Source organism: Heterocephalus glaber, unplaced genomic scaffold (assembly GCF_053883595.1).
Source record: "Heterocephalus glaber isolate CG9 unplaced genomic scaffold, H.glaber_assembly_v1.0 deba00000122, whole genome shotgun sequence".
Taxonomy (NCBI): Eukaryota; Metazoa; Chordata; class Mammalia; order Rodentia; family Bathyergidae; genus Heterocephalus; species Heterocephalus glaber.
Window position 1 is genome coordinate 3,546,907 of NW_028258138.1, and position 22,506 is coordinate 3,569,412.

General features: G+C 50.3%; 1 pseudogene; it reads right to left on the minus strand.

Annotated features, from left to right (window-relative positions):
* Positions 1–20,645: 20,645 nt before the first annotated feature.
* On the minus strand, positions 20,646–21,733 carry LOC101711986 (ataxin-7-like protein 3 pseudogene; annotated as a pseudogene).
* Between the last annotated feature and the right edge of the window lie 773 nt (positions 21,734–22,506).

Sequence of the window (22,506 nt, forward strand, 5' to 3'; positions counted from 1 at the left end):
GGTTGCCCTGCAGAGAGGCAGCCGGCAGGGGACAGAACAGGCGGAGGGGATGTAACACACCGTGCTGCAGACACACCCGGGAAGTGTGGCCGGTAGAGCCGGTTCTGGAGGGATCTCAGGGTCCCTCAGACAATCGAGGAAGGGAAAGCGTGTTGGGTGTTGGGGGTTCACACAGGTTACTGGGGGCATGGGGCTTTCTTGTTTTTCTCCTCAACTTTTAAGTAAAAATATCTACAGCTGGCTGCGGACCCAGCGTCTTCTCTGTTTCCAGGTGAGACATTGTTACTACAGGTGGTTACAGTATCAGGTGTGATGCCCTTTCATTCTTCTTAGTCACAATTTGTTTCCTTCCTCCTTCTCATTTTCTTTCCCTCTCCTAATCATCCTGGCTAGAGATTTACCAACTTTATTAGTTTTTACCAGGAACTCCCTGTGTTTTTTCAGTCCTGGAGATGGAACTCAGGGTGTTTATATTGAGATACATCTTCAGCCCTCTGTATTTTTTGTTTTGACACAGGGTCTTGCTGAGCTGCCCAGGTGGGACTCATGCTTGAGACTCTCCTGCCTCAGCTTCCTAGAGGGCTGGGATCACAGGTGTGCACCACTTCATCTAGCTAAAAAACCCACTTTTGAGTTTTTAATTGCTGCTAGGGATGAACGGAACTGTGACACAGCTGTCGTTGGTGGTCACACATTCAAGTAGGCCTGGGATTGCTTGTTGTTTGCATTTTCATTTCCTAACCCCAGGTCACCTAGGAGAGCACTGTAGTTTTCTAAACTTCCCTTTGACCTGTTTGCATTGTTGACTTCTAACTTAATTGAATTAAGGTTTGAGGACAAACTCTGGATAATGGCAATTTTTAAGATTTGCTGAAACATTTTTTGTTGTTTTAAAACCTTCATCTACAGTGATCTAACCTGGATCCACATGCGTGGAGATGAAGTGCAGGTTCTCCTTCTTGGTGCCAGAGTGCTGCCCGCTGCTCTGGGCCTTTTGCTTGACCCTGCCAGGACCCACTGGGAGGGCTGGCACAGGGAGAGGCCAGCAGTGAGAGGGGACAGAATCCAGGTGGGGCTGAGCAGAGCATGACCATTTGGGACATCGTGTTCTCGAGTCCTCTGTTCCTGTCCTGTGTTTATTATTTCCTTCCTCCTGTTTTCTTTGTGTTATTTAGTGGTTATTTTTCTAACTTCTTCCATCGACAGCTATTGTAGTGTATTTCTGGATGTCCCCTCAGGATGCCCCCCCAAACCCTCATGTGACCATACGTGGGGCTTCTCAGAGGTGGCTGGGTCTAGGGGTTGTGATGCTGGGGTTAGATGTGTGATGCTGAGATCAAAGGTGTGTGATTACTGAATTCCGCTGATTGGTTTGGCATAGTTCTGGGTAGTGGATAATGGGAAGGCCCTCCCTGGGTGTGAGTGCTACCCACCCTAAGGGCGTCTAGCCTGGAAAGAATATAAGGGACAGAAAGAGGGCTGCTGTGGTTGCCTGCTGCTGCTTGCTGCCTAGCTGTCTCCTGTCTGCTCTGCCATGGACTGTTTCTCCTCTGCCATGCCACCCTACCTTGGAGCAGCCAACTATGGACTGACACCTCTACAAACTGTGAGCCAAATAAACCTTCCCTCCTTGAACTTTGAGTGTTGACTATTTTGTCTCAGCAACAAGAAAAGTAATTACAACACCCTCCAAAGCCTTACATGCTCGTAGGTAGGGTTTGGGGGAGGTGACTGGATCATGGGTGTCTGATACTGGATTAATCCACTATAGGTTTATAACTGGGTGTTTATAGCTGATGTTGGGAGGTGAAGCCTGATGGGAAGAGGTGGGCATGACCTGAAAGAATATATATATTTTGCCAAAAAATATATATACATACTTTAGGAAAAGAAAAACTTGAATAAGTATTTTAATACTAAATTTATTGAGACATCATATTAATACATGCTACCTTTGGCCTCTACAATTCCAAGAGCTGCCCAAAGCAGTGGCCATTCACTTCTAGACATTTATTAGTACGGTGACCTGCTGCTTGAGTAACCTTGGTCACTGAGATTGCTGCACACGTATTACCAATTTCTTCTCTAAGGACCAGCAATAAATGGCCAATAAAGGGTTTTCTGCAATGAGTGACATCTGCTAGGGTCCCATATTTTTCTTTTCCTGAAGCGCGTATACACTTTTTTGGAGTTTTATATATACATATCCCTCCGCCTCTCTTGCTAGCTCTCTGCTTCCTTCCTGCCAGGCCCTGAGCAGCTCTCCTCCACCAGGCCCTTCTGCCATGCCACCCTGCCTTGGGGCAGCTGACTGCAGATTGAAACTTCTACAAACTGTGCACCATAATAAACCTTTCTTCCCTTAGCTTGTGGGTGGTGGGTATTTTGTCCTAGCAACAAGAAAGTAACTACAGCAGCTTAATTCATTATTTTTCTAGCCTTTCCTCTTTTTCAGTGGAGGTGTTTGGTGTTTGCAATATGTCTTTAAGAAACATTTTATCTACGTCTTTCCAGATTTAAGATAGCTTTAATAGGGCTAAAATGCTGAAATATTTTCTAACTTCAGTATCATTCCTTCTATTGCCCACGGACAAGTTGGAGTGTATTTCTTAACGCCCAATTATATGTCCTCTCTCCCAAGCTGTCTTTAGTGGTTGATGATTAACTTCATGATGGACAAAGAAGTTGATGTTAATCAAATCAAACTTTTGAAGTGTGGGGGGCTTGCTGTGTGCCCAGATTTAGGTAAACTTTGGTAAGTGGTCTTCCTACAAAACACCTGTGTGAGGGGCCGGGGATTTAGCACAGTGGTTCCACCACCTGCTTCGAAAGCGCAAGGTCCCAAGTTGGATCCCCGGTCCAAAAAGAACCAAACAAACCTGTGTTCTCTCAAGTGATGGGTGCTGTAGGTGCTCACCTGGGTCCCTGTATTTCGGATGCTTTGTCCAACTCGGTTTCCTGGGGACGGAAGCCACGGGAAAACCAGCCAGCAGTGCGGCAGGGCTGGGGCCGGTGTCCTGGTGGCCCTTAGTGTTCTTCCTGCTGGGTGAACCTCTGTGCTGGGTGGCGACACTCTTAAATATTATTAGTGATTCTGCTGTCAGTTTATTTTCTCTGACATCAGTGTATATTCCTTGGTTAGTATCTGTCTGTCTCTCTATTTTAATAAAAAAATTCTAAACATAGAAGTAGAGAAACTAGCATAAAAATCATAATGTATCTTCAGAGAAGCTTCAAGAATTATCAGCAAGCCTATTTTTGTCTTTTGTTCTTTTTAAATAGTTTGGTTCTTGTTCTTCCCATTGAGATGTTTTTCAGAGGACCAAACCATTCATTCACTCACCCACCCACCCACCCATCTATTCATCTACTAATTGTTTCTGAGTCAAACATCTCTGCCGTTAGTGTATTCTTTCTTTTTAATTTTTTTGCTAAGCATAAGTGGTTTTTTAAAAAATTTAATAGCTCTATTCTTGATTTCTAAGCAGTTCTTTTAAAAATATTTTTTTTGGTTGCTTATTTAATAACCTTTTTCTTTTGAAACGTTAGAATGACTTTCTCAGTTATTTCTGCCAAAATGTGCTATAAAATTAATTTTATTTGACGCACACGCGTGCTCCAGATGTGAGGCTGCCAGCTGGCGTGGGAGTCCCCCCCGAGTTTTGGGACTGTGCTCCCAGGCTCCCTTAGGTGAGCACTTGTGGCCCTGTCCCTCTCCCTCTCCCTGGCCTCACTGACCGGCAGCCCCGTGCCCCCCTTTTTCCCAGGCGCCCTCCTCCTCCCTGGGGCCCGGGACACAACCAGCAGCTGCCAGTGCTGCCCCTGTGAACCTGTCACTCTCAGCTGTTTACTCATCTGCTTCACCGGGGGCTGCCAGACCCTCCACTCTCCAGGCAGCAGCTAGCCATGTCCCTGCCACATGCTGATCTCCAGCACCTGCTTGGGTTGGAGCCTGCTGGCCTGCGGCTCTGCACTCCGTGCTGTGCCCAGGTCACGCCTGGCTTTGGCTGTGGATTTCCTGCTTTAGATCTTAAGTTCAGAGCAGCACGATGATCCAGCGCTGACTTGCCCAGGAACCCCAGGCTCCGTTTAAATGAAGAGATCTGGGGACACGCACGCTGGCCCTGGTCATGTGGGGGGACCAGAACAGCGCCCAGGCCAGCCGCAGCTTGCAGTCAAGCAGGCTTTGAGACAGTCACGCATCAGGCAGGCATGCAAAAGCCAGGCAAACAGGGTGGCCAAAGTCAGTGGTTTATTAGAAAAGGTGAAAGTATGCGCGTGTGGTATGTGATGTGTATATGCCTGGTGTGTGTGTGTGTCTAGAGGACTCAAGTGGGGTTCCCGGAATTAACACGATGTTAGGGGTCCACTAGAAAACACTAGGCCTCACGTTTTTAAAGAACCTTACAGATGAGAAGTGGGGGAAGCGGCTTTTAGTGCTACGAACAGTGTTTGTGCACAGGAGTGAAAGGCCCCTCAGATGGACCCTGGTCTGCTCGCGGAGCCCAGCTGCAGTGGGGTGCAGTGTGCCTGTTGGGGTGGAGGGAGGGGGAAATCAAGGCCACAATAAAGCTGCTGGGTCCCACATTTGCCTGCGGGAAGGAGCTGGCCCCACCAGCCAGTCAGAATGTGGGGTTAGATTCAGCCTTTTCTCCAAATTATATGGCTTGCAAACCAAGGGCTCAAACTCAGCCTCAGCGCAGCTCGCTGTCTGACGCCTCCGATGGAGTGTGGGCTCTCAGGCCTTGCTGCCCGCTGTGTGCAGCTGGCGGAAGCACCGTTCGATGTGTTCCACGGGGTGTCCTAGTGCTGTGCTCCGTGGGACTGCCCGGGCCGCTTCCGGCTCGTCACAGTGCGAGCGTTTACACCACGAACACTGGGGATTTTCGTGACCCCAGCAACCTGCTGCTGAACTCTAGCCAGCATCCCTGTGCTTGAAGCTGCAGACGGTTAGCTTTCCAGGCCTTTGTGTTATCTCACTCACAAAAGAGGCGAGATGACTCTCTTCTTCAAATGTATTTCGGTATCTTCCTTAAACCAAAGATGGCCAAAGTGATCATGCCCCCAAACCCAAACTATTTCAAATATAAGAGGGACAACTGACGTCAAAGAAAAGTTGTCAATTTCTTAGAAACCAACTAAAAGTAGAGGAAAACCCTTCAGCAATACAGAAATAATAGGGTAGGGTTGACCGTAACCTGAACCAAAGGAAAAAGAACGAGCTAGAATGATGGCCTCTAGCAGAAAGAAAACTGGCAGCAAATTTCATGGTCACACACTGGGGAAGAGCTGGGTAAATTATGTGCCTCCAATCTGATGAGGACTAGGCAGCTAATAAAAGGGTGGTTAAGTACGAGTTCCATGTGGGCCTTGCACCTCCAGGGTGGCATTGTGGAAAGCCTGAGGCTGGACAGTTCTGGGTGCAGGAGCCCGCAGGAGCAAGCTGTGGACAGTGGTCAGGTGCCCTGGCCCAGGACGCAGTCGGACAGGGTGAAATCTGCTGCTCTCCCCTTGCCACGGGCCCCTGGACTGGCTGCAGACCCCCTTGTGCCTCAGTCTCCACATCTGTCAAGTGGGGGCACTTCTGGGGTGGCAGCCTTGTGAGTTTAGCTGTGGAAGTTCCGCAATGCAAGAACTGCTATCCCCCCCAGCCCCATCCTGTCCTGGGATGGAAGTGCTGACCACGGGTGGGCATTTGGTGAAAGGTGACGGCAGTTTGAAGACTTTTCAGAATGATGGGACAGTTACACAGGTTCTGCGCTTGGGAGGAAGTGTGAAATGTTAAAGTTTAGTTTACAAAACGTCCCGGCCAGTCCACATGGCCATCCTGAAGTCCATATTTCTATTTTCCTTACCTCTAAGGCCACCAAGGAGCCACATGGGTGGCTGGCTGTGCTGGGGACGCTTCTGTCCTCCCAAGCTCTTTCTGGGCCTGTTGTACCCCGGAAGCTGCCTGTGACAAGAGCAGCTGGGCTCCTAGCAGCAAGGAGGGCAGTCAGAAGGGGCCCTGCTGCATCCTCAGCTTCTGGGGAGGCAGGGCCTGGGTGATTGTGGAGGGCGTGGAGGAGAGTGACCAGCAAGTCACACAGAGAAGGCACCAGGCAGCCAGCGGTGAAGAAAGTGACTGTCAAACACCCAGCAAACCTGCAATTACTGGGAGCTTTGGCTGCAGCAAGAACAGAAACCCGGGAGGGCAAGTCAGACAGAGCTCAGCAGGAGCAGCCCCAGGAGAGGCGTCTCCTCGCCTCAGAGTCAGCCCACCTCTCTGTGCATCTGTCCACCTGCCAGTCCCTTCCTTCCTTCCTTCCTTCCTTCCTTCCTTCCTTCCTTCCTTCCTTCCTTCAACACGATGTCTTGAGTGTGGTTGCCTTGAATGAGTCGAGCTCACTCACTGCTTAACAGAAGCAGGGGAAATGGCAGGAGGACCAAGAGACAGAGGAAGGAAGAAGGAGGGCAGGGAACGGGACGTACAAGGAACGAAGATGCATTACGTACATGTGCCAACTCTCCACGACAAATGTGATCATTATGTACTGAACACACGGACAAATAAAAAATATTTTTAAAGCAGGAAAGATTTCGCAGTGGATTTCAGTGGAGAGCTGGCAGTCACAGCCAGGAGTCAGCCCGCCCCTGAACTTGGGACCTGGCACCCACTGCTCTGGGGTGGGGGCAGTGGCTGCAGGCCTGGGGGTGCCTTGGGGTCAGGAGTCACTGTCTCCTTGCTGAGCTGAGGCTGTGGCGAGGCAGCTTTGCAGGGGGCTGTCCTGCACGTGGGCCATGGTCTGGCACCTGCTGTGCAGTGCAGCCTGTGATTCAGACTCTCTGGAAGGGAAACACAGGGCATCCACACACTGGCCCAGAAACCAACGGAAATGCTGGCACGCTGGCAGGGGACAACCAGCACTCCGGTGCAGATGTGCCGTGTGCCTGCAGAGAGCTGAGGGCGCAGTTCTGGACTCTGCGCTGCTGAGGGGCTGGGGCGAGCTCCCCTGGGGACAACCTAGCCCCTGTGACCTTAGCGGGGCGTGGCCAGGCGCCTGGGGCCAAAGTGAAGGCCACTACTCGGTCCCCACTTCCCGCTGCCCTTCGGCTCTGCCCATCTCTTACCCGAGTGCGTTTGCTTGTAGGCCGTAGTCCCTCAGTGTCCACGGGAAGGGGCTCCACACTCCCCGGATACCAACATGCACAAGACCCTCCTGTGAGTGGCACGTGTCTGTGTCTCCTGCACGGTTCCCCACGAGCTCCAAATCATCGCACCTGGGTCCCTTTCGACGTCTCCCACAGGGAGTGCTGTGCTCGGTGGGTGCGCCGTGTTGGTTAGGGAGTGATGACAAGGGGAAAGTCTGTGAGTCTTAGCTCAGGGGCAGTTTATTTCCCCAAAATGTTTTCCACCTGGGGTTGGTTGAGTCTACAGATGCAGAAGCCATGGGTGTGGATGGGACACGACGCTCACGGATCATACCTGGCCACCAGGTCCTTGCAGGGACAGCAAGTCACGTGGGCCCTCGGGGCTCGATAACAAGTGGCTACACATCCAGCTTTCCAGCCCTGGGGACCTGAGGGTAACACACAGCCCGCCCTCCATGTGCTGTCCACAGATGGGGTTCAAGGAGGTTTCCCAGGCGGAGGCGGGGACAGTTAGTCCCACCCCAGAAAAGTTGTAGGCTGGCTGATTACTGTTCAGAAGAAAAAGCTTCACGATGCCTCAGTGAGCGGCATGAAGAGGTTTATTAGGTGGAATCAAATGGTGCACACGCAGAACGAGTGTGGCTCTGGGCGTGGTTCTGGGTTGGGTTTTCTGTGGTGCAGGGAGTCCTTCAGATGGGTGATCCAGGACGTGTGATTCCTCCTCCTGCCTGGCAGGTCACCCATGTGACATGAGTGGGCTGTATTAGAAAGAACTCATTTCCCTGTGTTTGAGGCTGAGACACGCTGCCTGCTTTGTGAGAGGAAATACCATTTATAGGAGAAAAGCATTGGCCCAAGCTTATTGCATCTTTAAGACCCTTAGGAGTTTGTTTTTTTTTTTTTTTTTTTGTGGTACCGGGAATCGGACTTGGGTCCTTCAGCTTACGAGACAGAAGGTTGTTTTTTTTTTTGAGTGAGTTTTGTGGAAGAGAAAAAGGCTTGGGTAACTTTTGTGTCCCAAAGCTGCAGTTTTTCAGTTTTTCTTAAAAGTACAATCTTAAAATTGTGATTTTTTTCTTCCTCTTCCCGACCTATCTTCCTGTTTTCTATCCTACCTCAATATGGCAGTGACCCTGGGCAAGATCAGAACACCTCAGGTGAGGACTGTCCATCTAGACCCCAGCTACCTGCCTCCCCGCCTCTGGGACCCGCTGGACCCCAGGGTGGCCTTGGAGCTTTGGCTCTGTCTTTTCTGGGCTCCTGTGCTGCCCAGGTGGCCCTGCTGTCCTGGCCACATGAACAGGCCCTGGTGGCTCGCTTGAGTCTTAGCCAGCTTCCTGTGCCTGAGATCAGAGGGTACCTGCTTCGTATCTGCTTCCGTTCCAACGGTGTGAGGTGCTCGTGTGTGTTTTCCTTTCCCCACGTCCTGAGATCATGCAACCCATACAATGGCTACAGGGACCTGTGGCTGTCTGTCGGGCACATCTTCAAACCTCTCTTCCCGCATTTTGGTTTGACAGGAGCCCTGTGACTTCCCACTCAGCCCATCTTGCCTGACCAGCTGGGGACAGGAAGCTGCTGTTTCCTGGGAGACCTATAAGGGCAACGGCACCCCATGGCCGGGAGCTACACGGGTCTCGAGCCTAGGAAATTGGCTAACTTTACCCCATGCCGGGGAGAGAGTAGTGCCAGGCAGTTACAATCTTTGCATGACCAGATCTTGCTGTTCCCTGGCCTTCTCTGGATGCCTTGAAAACATTAGGTGGTCTCCTGGCAGAGGCCCAATCCTGGGGGCTTCTCAGCCCGGGGCTCCTGCTGAACAGCCCTGAAGCAGGTCTGTGCCAATGCAGCCAGGGCCCAGGAGAATGGCAAAATGTCCACGCGGGCCCCGGTCCGGAGTCTGCCCCTGGCTGCCAAGGGTGCTGGGTGAGCAGGTCTGTGGGAAGATGAAGGCAGGAGCTGGCCTGGTGGCTCCCTCCTCCCTCCCTGCCTTCAGGGCCCCACTGAAGCCTGCTTTCCAGGGCCCACCCCATCCTTGAGGCCTCCTCCCACCACACCCAGTTCCCCACATCCCTGCTGTGTGTTTCCCTCTCTCACCCCTTCCCTTTTCTTTCTAACACCGCAGCCTCCTCCTGCAGGTGGGCCAGCGTCACAGGCCCCTGGAGCTCTCTCTTCGAGAAAGCACAGGTGGCTCAAGCCAGGGGTGGCTTCCTTAACTCCCAGCGGGGACCTTCTTCCTATCTCCCCTTATTTTTAGTACTGAAAAGGGAAACCCCTGAATCTAGGACTATCTCTCTGTGAGCTCTGTCCTCCAAAGGCATTTACACTTTCCTGCTCTCTGCCTGGCTTCCTTCCTTCCTGCCTCTGCCCAGAATGTCCCAGAGGACAAACTCCAGGAAAACCAAAAATTCAACCTGGTGCTCCAAAACAGGCTGCTTTGGAGAACCAACCCGTCCTTTTGCACCTAAAACACCAATCGTCATGAGCTCCATTTTACTTTGTTCACCATGCTCTTTACATCAGGAGGACCACGTTCACTCATACTTCCATAACCCAGCTCTTCCTGCTGCTCCTGAGGCTGGATGCCTGTGAAGGGCAGACCCCAGGCCCACACATGCAGGACACTGTATCCCCCAAGAGGGCCATGCAGCTATCTCAGGTGCCAGAATCAGGTAGGGAGAAGGTGGCAGAGCTCAAGGACACCAGAGAGGGCAGTGAGAGGGCAGATGGCCAGAGGATCCCCAGAAGGAGGGTGAAGGGAGCTGGAGGGCAGGGTCCTTCCCTTCCCAGCATGGCCGAGGCTGCCAGAGTGTGAAGGGTGTCAGAGCATTGGCTCAGCTGCCATCGTCACCCAGAGCTGCCTGCCAGGCTCACCTCCCTTGCTTGTCGGGAGCCTTGAAGTTCTCCTCCAGCCCTGTGTCCTTTGGGCAGCAAAAGAATGCGCTGGAATGTTCTTGGAGGAGTGGATGAGGCAGGTGACATGGGCTCAGGCTTTTGTTCTGGTTTCTTGTCCCATGGTTTACCAGGATAAATAGCAGAACCCCCACATGAGACCCTCGTGGACCCGAGCAAGCCCACCCCAGGCTGGGCAGCCCCAGATGTCAACCATAGATCAGCCCAGCAGGGTGTGGAGTTGGCAATGGGTTGTGGACCAGACAGGGCTGGATATACCGGCCCTCAGCCTCCCACCTCCAGTGGCTTAGCACTGCCACTAGATGAGGCTGGAGATTTCTCCTAAAGAGGAGATGGGGACCCCACTCACCCCAGGTAGGTTCTTAATTCTTGTCACAGAAAAGCGTGTCAGTGAGGGGCACAGGCAGATTTATTAGGCAGAATCACAGAAGTACACACCCACAGAGAAAGGACGCAGGTGCTGGAGAGGTAGACCCACTGTAGTCAGGGGTTGAGGGTCTTTATGTGGTCTTGGGGACCCCTCAAGATGGAGGGTCCTGGGTGTTTTTGAGTTATTTGTCATTTATCTAGTGTCTGTTTCCTTGGTTTTCCTGTTGCTGGAACATAAAGCCCTATAACTCCAAGGAGGAGAGGTCTATTTGTTTCACAGTTTCAGGGGTTCAGTCCATTGCAAGCTGGCTCCTAGGGGTATCACGGCAGAAGGGTGTGGTGGAGCAAAGATGCTGAGTTCATGGTGGCTGGGAAGCAGAGCAGGGGAACAGTGCTAGACAGAGAGGGGCAGGAACCAGACACACTACCCAGGGTCATAATCCATGACTACCCAGATACACCAGGAATTTTGTTTTACTAATCCTCTGAGCATTTCTTTATCCAGTCAAGTTGACAGATCAGGGTTACTGGTCAGTGGGCTAAAGCAGAAACTGACCCTATCAACCAGGTTAGAGTGTAGAAAGTGTGGATGTGTTGGAAATTTGGAAAATGATACCTAATGAATAGTACTATTTTTTTTTTAATTTATGGGCTTATAATATCAGAAGGAAAACACGGGCCAAATGTGTGGACCTTTGATATCTTTAAGACTTAGGAATTTAGGACTGAGGAGTAATGGAGGGAGAAAAAAACAGGCCTGGGGTGAAAAAGTCATTGTAACCTTGGGTAACTGATTATATTTTGAACCTGCAGTTTTCTCAAAATTATAATTTTAAAATTACAAAGTGTGATAAAAATACAGTGTGTCTAAATAAAAACGCACTATAATAAAAGACGCATTGCCATAAGTCCCCCTCAGAATCCTCCCCCTCACTCTGAGCACACTCATCCCATGGTCCCTACCACTTCCTGCAGCAGCTCTGGAGTCCTCTTTCCTGAGTGTCTTTTGTTGCGCTGTCCTGGCTCTTCCTCGATGTCCTGAATCAGTCCCAAAGAGTCCCCTTTCATGGTCATTTTGACTGAGGAAGACCTGGAAGCCACATGGTGACAGATCTAGTGGATAAGGTGGATGAGGACCCAGCGTCGTGTTTTCACAAGCTGCCTTTCCATTGGGTGGGACTCAACAGCAGCGGTCACCGTATTTTTTATCACAACCCGTAAAGACACTCAGGAAAGAGGACTGCAGAGCTGCTGCCGGAAGTGGTAAGGAGGATGGGATGAGTGTGTTTGATGCAAGGGGAGGATTTGAGGGAGATCCTTGCCAATATGCCTTCACTGTAATAAATGTTTAAATGTAGCTATTCACTGTATTATTTGATCCCCCCTTGTTCAGTTTCCTTGTCTCCTTTCTACCTGTCTTTATTCCTCTATCCCACCTCAATGCCAGTTCCCTGGTCCTGGATCCCAGGCCCAGCCATCCTGGTGTAGGTCTGGGTGCTGTGTGGGCCTCACGAGCTCCTGAAGCAGCCCCTCCTGGGCAGCCTGGTACCACATGGTGTCTGAAGGAGCCTGGCAGTGCTGTGGGCCTTTGGGTGACCCCAACTCAGGGAGGGGGGTAAGGCCAGGCTCCTCCGCAGTGGACACAGGCGTCCTTCCTGCTTGGCTATGTATTTGTGTCACCCCACGAGCCGATCAAACCAGGGTGCCCGGAACTTCCCCTCAGAATCTCAGAGGGAGCCCAGGTGGGAGGGGCCAAAGGGGGAGGGTGGAGGTGGGTTCCTGGGGCTGGGGACTTGGGGACAGTGTCACTGCAGGAGGAACGGGAAGCCAGGCCTGGGAAGCGCAGGGCAAGTGACCCTTGTCACAGATTCCTGAGCTAATGAGGAGAAGGGGAAGGAAGGAAGACACAGTCTCGCCTTCCCGAGTGTCTGTGACCTGGGGCTAGACTGGCAGTTCCCTGGAGGGGACAGCAGTGGGAATGCAGAATGGCCCTCGAGCAGCAGAAGCCAGTGCTGGTGCCCACTCCGGGCAGTGCCACTCTGGGCCCTTGGCCATGTGAGGCACTGGGCAGGGTGGGCACAGGCCTGGAGCCCCAGGGGGACCAGCATGGAGCGGGCTGGCCAGGGGCACGAGGCGGGTGGAGAGGCAGGAGGCAGCACAACTGTGGGCTCGGGGACCAGTTCTCCAGGTGACGTGGGTCCAGCAGGCTCTAGGGACAGCGGGGTCACCGGCACTGGTCACAGACCTCGGAGGGACCCTTGGGGACCCACCCTGAGCAGCAGCAGCTGGAAACCCCCACCGGGGGCCAGAGCTGGCCCCGCCTCTCCATCTCTTCCGACATCAGCGTCAACCTTGCTTCTTCGGGAGCCCTGACAGCACGTGACACTACCTGTGTTTTTAATGGAATGGTTTGTAACAACATTGTGATGTCAATTAAGTTGCCATTCGGTCTATTTTGGGTCGTTTTTTAAAATGGAAGATTTTACACAATTGTGGGCTGAGTGGGGGGTGGTGATCTTCCGTATGGATGTGCCACATCAGGAGAAATGGTGCAAATGATTTTTACGACAGAGACAGTGCTGCCCACACGCCCAGACTGAGCCCTCACCAAAGCCGGTGACTGCACGGGCAGGGTCAGAGCTGGCCCGCAGCACCCAAACCCGGGCTGGTTCCTCGGGTCCTGATAACAGAAGTCTAGGAAACAGTGCACGCATGCAGGAAGATGAAAGTGGGGGGCAAAGCTAGGCGAGAGGCGACACTGTTGGGGGGACAGACTCATGTCCTCACCTCTGCGGGAAGAGTATGTGTGCTCAGAGAAGGTCCAGAGAAGGGAGTTTTAGCCACACACACACAATACCCACAAAATACAAGCCTCTTATAAATCTGCTCAGAGCAGAGTAAATCCTAGAGAAAATGGGTGCAAGAAGAGAGTCTTTCAATGGAAAATTGGAAGTTACAAAAAAATCATTGAATGCCATCCTCGAAGCTACGGCAGCAGATGGAGGACACAGGGCCATAGCTTCCGGGCAGGTCAGCAGGAACATCCGGAAGAGGACAGAGAGAAAATGGGGGGCAGAACAAAGCGGAAAGTGCACTGGATGTGAAACCGTCAGAATGGGTGTGGGACTCCCAGAAAAGGGGGAGAGGGAGGCGGAGGAGGAGGAGGAGGAGGAGGAGGAGGAGAGAAAAAGAAGGGAGGAGGGAGAGAGGCAGCATTTGGCCAGATGATCGTTTTCTAAATCTTATGAGAGACATTAACCCACGGACAGATTGAGAAACCTAATCCAAACAGAATGAATAATTTACAGAAATCATACGAAGGCACAATTCTGGGCAACTATCTATACATGAGTGTGTAAAATGAACACTCATCATTAATAGATGATTTTAAGCCTCTTGCCCTGTGCAGGCATTCACTCTCTGAAATAACCAAGAGCTCAAAGAAGAAACTGCGTGGTGTCATGGCCCCACTTTTCCCCGGTAATTGCTCGCCCCAGCTGTCACCATCAGATGCCATGTGGCTTTACTCTAGATGTTCCCTCAGAAATCCTGCTCCGCCCTTCCCCGATTCCTCATAAACTTGGATGAATTCACTTTTGCTGTAATTTTTTTCAGCCTGTGTCATAAAAAATGAAATTCTAGCTGAGGATTTAGCTCAGTGGTTCCCCACCCTGCCTCATAAGCAGAAGGTCCCGAGTTCGATCCCCAGTACCCTAAAAAAAAAAAAAAAGAAAGAAAGAAAAGAAATTCCACCGTGTTCAAAAATGTAAACTCTGTAATCTGAGCAAAAACAGGAAACGTGGATTTTCATACTGGGGTCGCTGCAGACAGCCAGGTCATAGGTGCTATTTTTATGCCCAGGAACCTGGAAGAGGAAAGTACTGCCCTCTCGTAACCTCCCTGGCTTCCGGCTTCCGCAGCCCCTGGCCTGGTAGGCAAGATCGTCACCCTCAAGAGCACATTGTGTTTATTTTAAAACAATCCTCGTGACATAAGAACGAAACTGGATGAATCGTCCTTTATGATTTGGGGTCTTTTGCATGTCTGCAGAATTTGAAGTTCTGCTGTTCTTCCCCAGTTCCTCATACTGAGTCGCAGGCACCCACACTACACTTTTCTAGTGAAAATATGTACTTTAGCATAACGGTAGCCAGCGTTGCGCCTCAGTAGCTGCGCCAGGGGAATGCAGGAAGCGATCTTTGTGTTCACCCACTTGGTAGGATGGACGGCAAGGTGTATGCACGCTTGTCAAAGTGTAAACGGGTGAGTTTTACCCACATTATGCACCTTGTTATATTTTTGTGTATTTATAATTTTTTATTAAATGCTCTCTTTTGATTTTTCTTGTAGAATCGGCCCAATTTAGTACAATGTCGCCTGAAAATCTGCTTTTACAACTTTGGGAGGAGGTTGAAAGTGAATCATCAGGTGATTCAGCTACCAATGATGACTTGGATCGTGTGAGCCAAAGAAGTTACCAAGAATGACAGATATGACAGACAGATACGGCAGAGAAGTACAAAACAAAGACCTTGATTCAGATGGGGAAGAAAGTAGTAATGTAAATAAATATTTGAGTAGTCAAAATGCTACAAATGGTCACATATACCTTAATGATCCAATGTTAGAGGTTCTTGCCAGGGGTGAAAGCTATCGGATGGAATGCCGACACTGTGACTCAATGTTGGAAATTGTTTGTAATGGATAATATGCTACAAGATGTTTTGAAATACATTAATACTGAGATACAAGAAAACATTCTATATACATCAGTAGTAATACTTAAAAATATACTTATCACGATACTTCACTATCTGAACTAAAAGTTCATAGCAGGACTTTATCATTCTAATCATCAGAATCTAAAGGATTAATGGGAAGTGGCAGAATTTATGGAGAATGTGGCACTGAGATTTTTAGAACAATAATGACACTCAAGAGATTTGGTTTCCTTCAACATTGCCTACATTTTGACTACAGAAAGACCCACCAAGAAAGAAAAAAATCTGACACTTTGCCTACTATTTGCTCAGTTTTTGAAAGCTTTGTTTTGATCTGTCAAGCAATTTATACACCATCTGAATACATGACAATTGACAACTTGCATCATTTTGTGGTTATTGAAGCTTTTGGCAACATATGCCAAGCAAACCTTCCAAATATGGTATAAAAATATGTGCCGTGGTAGCTGTGAAGACATGTTACACTTTGAATTTAGAAATTTATCCTGGAACTCAGCCACTAGGTCTCAGTTCGTGCAGTAATAAACCGTATGACATTGTGTACAGACTTGGTGCACTTATTTCAAAAAGTGATCCAAGTGTCACATTTGACAGTTGGTTCACTACTTACTAATGTTACATTTGGCAAACGGCACCAAGTGACAAGCTTGGAACTACACAGAACAAAGCCAAGATTCCTGAAAAAATGTTGTAAGTTCACAATATAGAAATGTATAGTACAGTCTTTGGATTTCAGAAAGACACAACATTGCCCTCCTATATGGTGAAGAAAAACAAACTAGTATTGACACTGTCAACATTATACTATGATGATAAGATTGATAGTGGGGCCAGATGTGGTGGTGCACACCTGTGATCCCAGCACTCTGGAGACTGAGGCAGGAGGATCCTCTGAGTTCAAGGGGAGAGCCTGTGCTACACAGTGAGTTCAAGGCCAGCTTGGCCTACATAACAAGACCTTACTTCAAAACAGACAAACAAATAAACAAAAAAAAATTGATAGTGAATCCTCAACACAAATGAAGCCAGAAATGGTCACATTTTACAACAAAATGAAAGATGGAGTAGATATTGTTGATGACTTATGCAGCAACTATGATGTTACTTGAAATGTGAAGCGTTGTCCAATGGTTGTGTTTTGCTCGATCCTAAATATGTCGGGCATAAATAGTTTCATGGTTTACATAGAAAACAACAAGCACGAAATGTCACAGAGAAATTTCTTAGAGCATTGGGACTGGAATTGATGAATGATTGGTTCAACAGAGGGAAAACAGTATGTATCTGCCCAAAGAATATACGTCTGCAACAGAATTCTGGAGCAGACTGGTGCACAGACAGGTGAAACATCACAGGAACTCCTGAGAACAGGAAGAGCAGCGAGATGCCAAGTGCGTCCACCAAAGACAGGAAGACTACACACACGTGCTGCCAGTGTGAGCGAGGCTTGGGTACGGACATGCGTTGTCATGTGGGACAGCTGCCTTGGGTGTGACAAGTGAAGGAGACTATTTCTGCGGTTGAGTTTTGTTTGTATTCTCATTGTAGTTCACATAGGAATTTATTTCTGCTGTTATTTTTTAGATCTTGTAAGCAGGTAAACAGTTGATGTTGCAAATGTTGATGTGCATTCTAAACACTCGTTACATATTTGATATTTTATTTTCCTGTTAAGTACACATTGTTTAGTATAATAAAACTCATAAAATTAAAATTAATAATTCATCAATAGAAATACTCCTAAAAAACAGATGTGGACGTTACACATCCCTGTAACGTGCCTTTTCTAAAAATTTTCAGAGATGACCCCGGGTGTGTGGGGGGGATTTCCTTCCCATTATTAATTGTGGAGTGGCTGGAATTCAGCATGAGGACTTTGTTGTCAGTGAAGAGATTTCTTGGCAGATGTTCTTGCCTAATTCTGCAAGTGCATTGCTGGCAGTATGCTTTTCAGTAAAAAAAAATTAAAAATAAATATGAGCACAGCTATGTAGATATTGGTTTTAAAGAAAACATAGTCGTGTCTCCTAGTTTAGGCAGTAAACAATCATTTGGGATAATACTGTGGTGTGAAGGGTCTGGGACTTAGTCACTCAACAAATATTGGGGAGCTGCTCAGGAGGAAGACATCTGGGGGCCTTGGGGTCCAGCGAGAACAATGCAGAGGCAGAAAGTGAGGGACGTTGAGGATGTGGTGTGAGGAGCGTGCACTTGGTCCCCAGGAGGTGAGCACAGGACAGCCAGGCATCTGGGCCTGGCTGTGGGCCTGAGAACTGGCCTGGATGATGTTTTGCAGCCAGCGGCCCCCAGGACGTGCGTGAATGACCCCCTCCCTCCACCGTCCCAGCAAAGGGTCCCAGGATCCCTGCAGAGGACGCTCTGGGAGCACCCTGGCCTCTTGGCCCCTTTCTAGCTGAGAGGAACCCTGACGGATGTGTCCATTCTCCCTACGCTGTCCCTTGTCACAGGTCCTAACACCATTCCCAGCAGGGCACGGGCCTTTGACCTCTCCACATCTTCACATTGGGTGTACTGCAGTTGGTGTGTGATGTTATCTCATTGTGGTCTTAATTTGCATTGTTCTGATGGCAAGTGATGCTGATCTTTTCCTGAGCACATTTTTAATCTATTTTCAGTGAAATGCCTGTTCATGTTTTTTTGCCTCTCTTAAATTAGGGTTGACTTGTCTTCACTGTGAAATTTTAAGAGTTCTTCATGCACTCTAGATCCAGCCTTTTGTTGGATATAAGGTGTGCAAATACTATCTCCTGGTCTGTAACTTGTCTTTTCATCTTAATAGGATCTTTCTCAGAGTCAACATTGGTCATTTTGATGTGGTCCAAAGTGTCAATATTTCATTTTATAGATCATGCTTTTGGTATCTAATTTAAGAACTCTTTGGCCCTAGATCCTAAAGGTTTTCTCTTAAATTGTTTTTCTAAAAGATTTATTATTTTACTCTTAAGCCCATGATCGATTTTGAATTCATTTTTATATAAGGCATGAGATTTAAATTAGGTGTTCTCTCTCTCTCTCTCTCTCTCTCTCTCCCTTCCCCCACTCCCACCATGGATGTATAATTTCTTCAGCACCATTTATTAAAATGAAGTTATTCTGGGATTTAGCTCAGTGGTTCCACTGCCTGCCTCAAAAGTGGAAGGACCCAAGTTCAATCCCCAGTACCAAAGAAAAAAAAGAAAGAAAAAGAAGAAGTTATTCTTCCTCCAATGATTTGCTTTTGTAGCTCAATCAAAAAATCAATTGGACTAATTTGTATGAGTGCAATTCTGGATTTTCTACTCTATTCCATTGATTTTTTTGTGTCTACATATTTTTTTGCCAATACTAATCTTAGTTACTATAGCTCTATTATAAATCTTGAAATTGGGTTGAATAATTTTTCTTTTTAAAAATTAACTATTCCAACTCCTTTACCTTTCCTTAAAATTTAGACTAATTTTGTTTATGTCTACAAAAAGTATTGCTGGGATTTTAATAGGAATTATATTAAAATTGCATATCTTTTTGTTGTTGTTGTTGTTTTTACCAACGGGAGATGCAGTTTATTTACACTAGCAGCCAGGGCAGAGGGTACACAGCGTTTACCAAGTTAGCTACCTGTACAGGATGGATTATATGCAAAAATAAAAATCTCAAGACCACAGGACAGTGTGAGCCCTCCCCACCAATGACCCCAGCATGTGGTGATGCCAGGCGGGTGGCCCTGGGCCTGTGGAGCGGGGAGCGGTGCGTGGAAGGGAAGCCACCGGCCGTGGGATTAGTACAGACCCCTCTCAGACACAGGGCAGGATGCAGGGCAGCAGCACTGGCCAGGACCCAGCCTGCCCTTGGGAGGAGGGGGCTCCAAGCTGGGGCAGGGGTCTGCTGCCTCCTCACCCAGCCAGGAAGGGTGCAGAACCAGCTGGCCGGGACCCGGGGAAACGCGTGTACAGACCCTTCCCAGACTGCGTCCTGCTCCCTCCTCACCCACAGGGAGGCCAGGCCATGGCAGGGGGCAGCTCTGTGCCCCTGGCCTCCAGCCCACTCCTGACCGGGTGGCCCCTAGAGGGAGGCGGCTGCGAGGGCCGAGAAGAGAGGCGCCCAGGACCCCGGATTTATTCTACCTCCTGCCAAAACGGTTTTGGCTTTTTAAAAAATAATGACAGCGCTTGGGTTAAAAACCAGTTTGTAACCAGGCATCAGCCACAATCAGAAGCACCCCAGGGGGAAACTGGGCCTCCAGACGGGGTCCCACAGCCCTGCCCAGTTGTTCCCACGACCCTCTAGGGTCCCTAACCCAAGTCAGTCCGAGCAGGCCTGGGGACCAGCCACTCCATCGTGGGACACACCCAGCGCATACCAGGGGACGGGACAGGGCAGCTCCGGCCCAGATGGGCACCTGTCCTGGCGCACGGTGCCCGTGAGGAGCTGTACATCTCTCTGGATGTAGAGCAGCCCGGTGGGCACACTGGCACGACATCCCATGGGGTGACAACACCCTGCCCTCCATCGGCCCGGGGCGCAGAGCCACCCCCTTCCCATCCACTCCTAGCATGGGGAGAGGCACAAGGTAAGGATTTTCCTCGAAGCCCCAAAGCACAAGTACAGAATAAATAACTTAAAAGTGGCGCAGGAGGGGACAGGGCAGCTTGGAGGCTGGGACAGAGCAGGATGAGTGGTCTAGGGGAAGGTGGCAGGCAGCAGCTTGGGGCTGGGCTGGGGCAGGGTGGGCACAGGGGACATGGGGCCACCCCAGGAGGGCGAGGCTGCGCCCTTCCCCGGGCAGGGAATGAGGTTAGAAAACATTTCAAATAAAGCAGCACCGTTCCCTCACCGTGGCCCCTCCTTGCCACTGCAGGGTCGGGTCTGGAGGGAGGGCAGGGTCCGGGTGACAGCCCACCCCTCCCCGCCCTCCCCTTTCTGCTCCTTGAAGCTTCGAGGCTGTGGCCCTCTCCTGGCACCCGACAAGGGACAGCTGCGGCTGCCCGGGAACCCTCGGGGATGGAGGGGCTGCCTTGGGGCAGGGAGGCAGTGCAGTTCTGGGCACCACCCGGCAGCCGGCCACTGGTGCCCACCAGACAGGCAGAGCGACTCTATGCCCGGCCCGCCTTGGCCAGCCCAGACCCCTTCACATTGCCTTGGGCCTCCGAGGGGTGAGGTCCGGTTCCTGGGGCGGGGCAGGCAGCTCGGGGCAGTGGCCAGGCCAGGCCCCCGCCCAGCCGGACATCCAGTAACTCACAGAATAAATAGGAAAACCACCTCCCACCAAACTGTGTCCAAGGTGATCGTGTCCAGGTCTGAGGCCTGCACGCCGAGGCTGGCTCCACTGCAGAGGACCCCGGCGCCCCCAGGGGCACGCACGCGGACCCTCCACCTGCCTGGTCCCCCGTGCTCGCTGAGCCTGGACCCCAGCAGCATCCGGGTGCCAGGCAGTGCCGCCAGCGAGGGTCAGAGGCTCTGCTCAGCCAAAGGCCATCCCTGCGGCCGCCATCAGTTGATGTCATCGTAGATGCTGGGCGTCGGGGGCACCGGGGGCTTTGGCTTCTTCTTGCTGGACCCCAAGGCGGACGCGGCCCCCACCCGGCTCAGGTGCGACTTCTTCTTCTTGGTTTTCTGGGACTCGGAGCTGTCAGTGCCTAGGCCCCCGGTTTTCACTGGTCTTGGAGGAGCCTGAGTCCGAGGGCGAGAGGTCGGAGGAGCCATCCCACTGTAGACGGCTGAGGAGCGCCTGGCTGTCGGATGTGTTGAGCTGTCGTTGTTCAGCGCACTCTCCACCTCTGGGACGACAGCCGAGGGCCCAAGAAAGTAAATCCGTATGGTCCGCCTCTGCTGGTCTGTGTGCTGGGGACAGTGCAGGGACCTTGTGCACATCTTCTTGGTGTGTTCCGAAATCACCCCACATTGCGTGGTGAGCAGGCTCCACAGATCCTTGGGCCCCAGCGTCTCATAGCTGATCCCTGTTGAGTTGCTGTACCTAAAAGGATCGGAATTGCTAAGTTCCCCACTTTTGTGTTTTAAAGACTTGGATCTTTGAGGGGAATTGGGGTTCTGGAATGGGAGATACCATAGCTTGTCTGATTTCCTCTTTTTGGCTTTCTTCTCCGAGCTGTAAGATCAGTCATTGTCATTGATGTCATCGTTGTCCTCCTGGTCGCTCTCTGACTTGTTCATGTTGCTGCTCTTGGTGATCTGGCGGTTGGCAATGTGGCTGCTGTTGCGCCCCACGCCCAGGCATTTCTCCAGGTGTGGAGCAAAGCAGGACATGGCGATGCTGCGGCTGCAGTTTGGGCAGATGCACTCCTTGCTCTTCCACTGGTTGAAAACCTGCCCAAAGATGTCCACCCCCGGCTGGTCCACGATCTCAAAATCCTTCATGCTGTCTGGGTCTGTGTCGTCCAGGAAGAAGTAGCCACACTTGACGGCCCGGTGCACCTCAAAGCAGAACCCCAGACACGAATCCTCGACCAGGTCTGCGTAAATCTCCTGAGCGATGGCCTCTAGTTTGCTGTTATCCAGGCCAGACAAAGACATTTCCTCCATTTTCATTTGTAAACTCTTGTGGAGACAAGGCTCTGACTGCTCATAGCACAGCAGCCCCGGACAGCCCCTCCCGCCCCGAGGCCCGCCGGGAAGTCCATCAGAGTGTCCCGAAGTGCAGGCACCCCTGCCTGAGACTGTGGCCCAGGGCTCCCCGAGCAGCGGGCCCAGCCTGGGTTCGGGGCAGGATCCGAGTGGCTGCCAATTGCCCTGACAGGGAGCCCCGGGCCGAGCCAGGGGCCCCCCCATTGTCCCAAACAAAAGCCCGCACTCCTCCTGGCCCCCAGCGCCCCACTCCCCCCCTACTAAAATTGCATATCAATGTAGGGATAATTGACATCTTTACCAATCCATGAACATGGTATGTCTTCTTTTTTGCTTGCTTCTTGTTCTTTGATTTTTTTTTTTTTTTTTTGTACCGGCGATCAAACTCAGGACCTTGTGGTTGCAAGGCAGGCAGCAGAACCACTGAGCTAAATTCCTGGCCCCCTGTTCTTTGGTTTTTATCAGTATTTTAAAATTTTTAAATCTTTTTTTTTTTAGGGTTTACACTAAGTGTTTAATTCTGCTTGAGCAATTGTAAGTGACATAGTGTCTTTAATTTCAGTATTCATGTGTTCATAGCAATGAAACTACCTACAATGGTACCTCAGTTTGTGAAGTTGATTCTTCCCATGATTCTGGTAATAAACTGAGTTGGATGAGAACCAAATCAAATTCAATGGTTAGGTTCAATGTTGACCTTACAGGAAAATTTCATTCAGTTCTCATCCAGTTCAGTTTGTGACCAGGATTTTGGAAAGAATCAACTTCA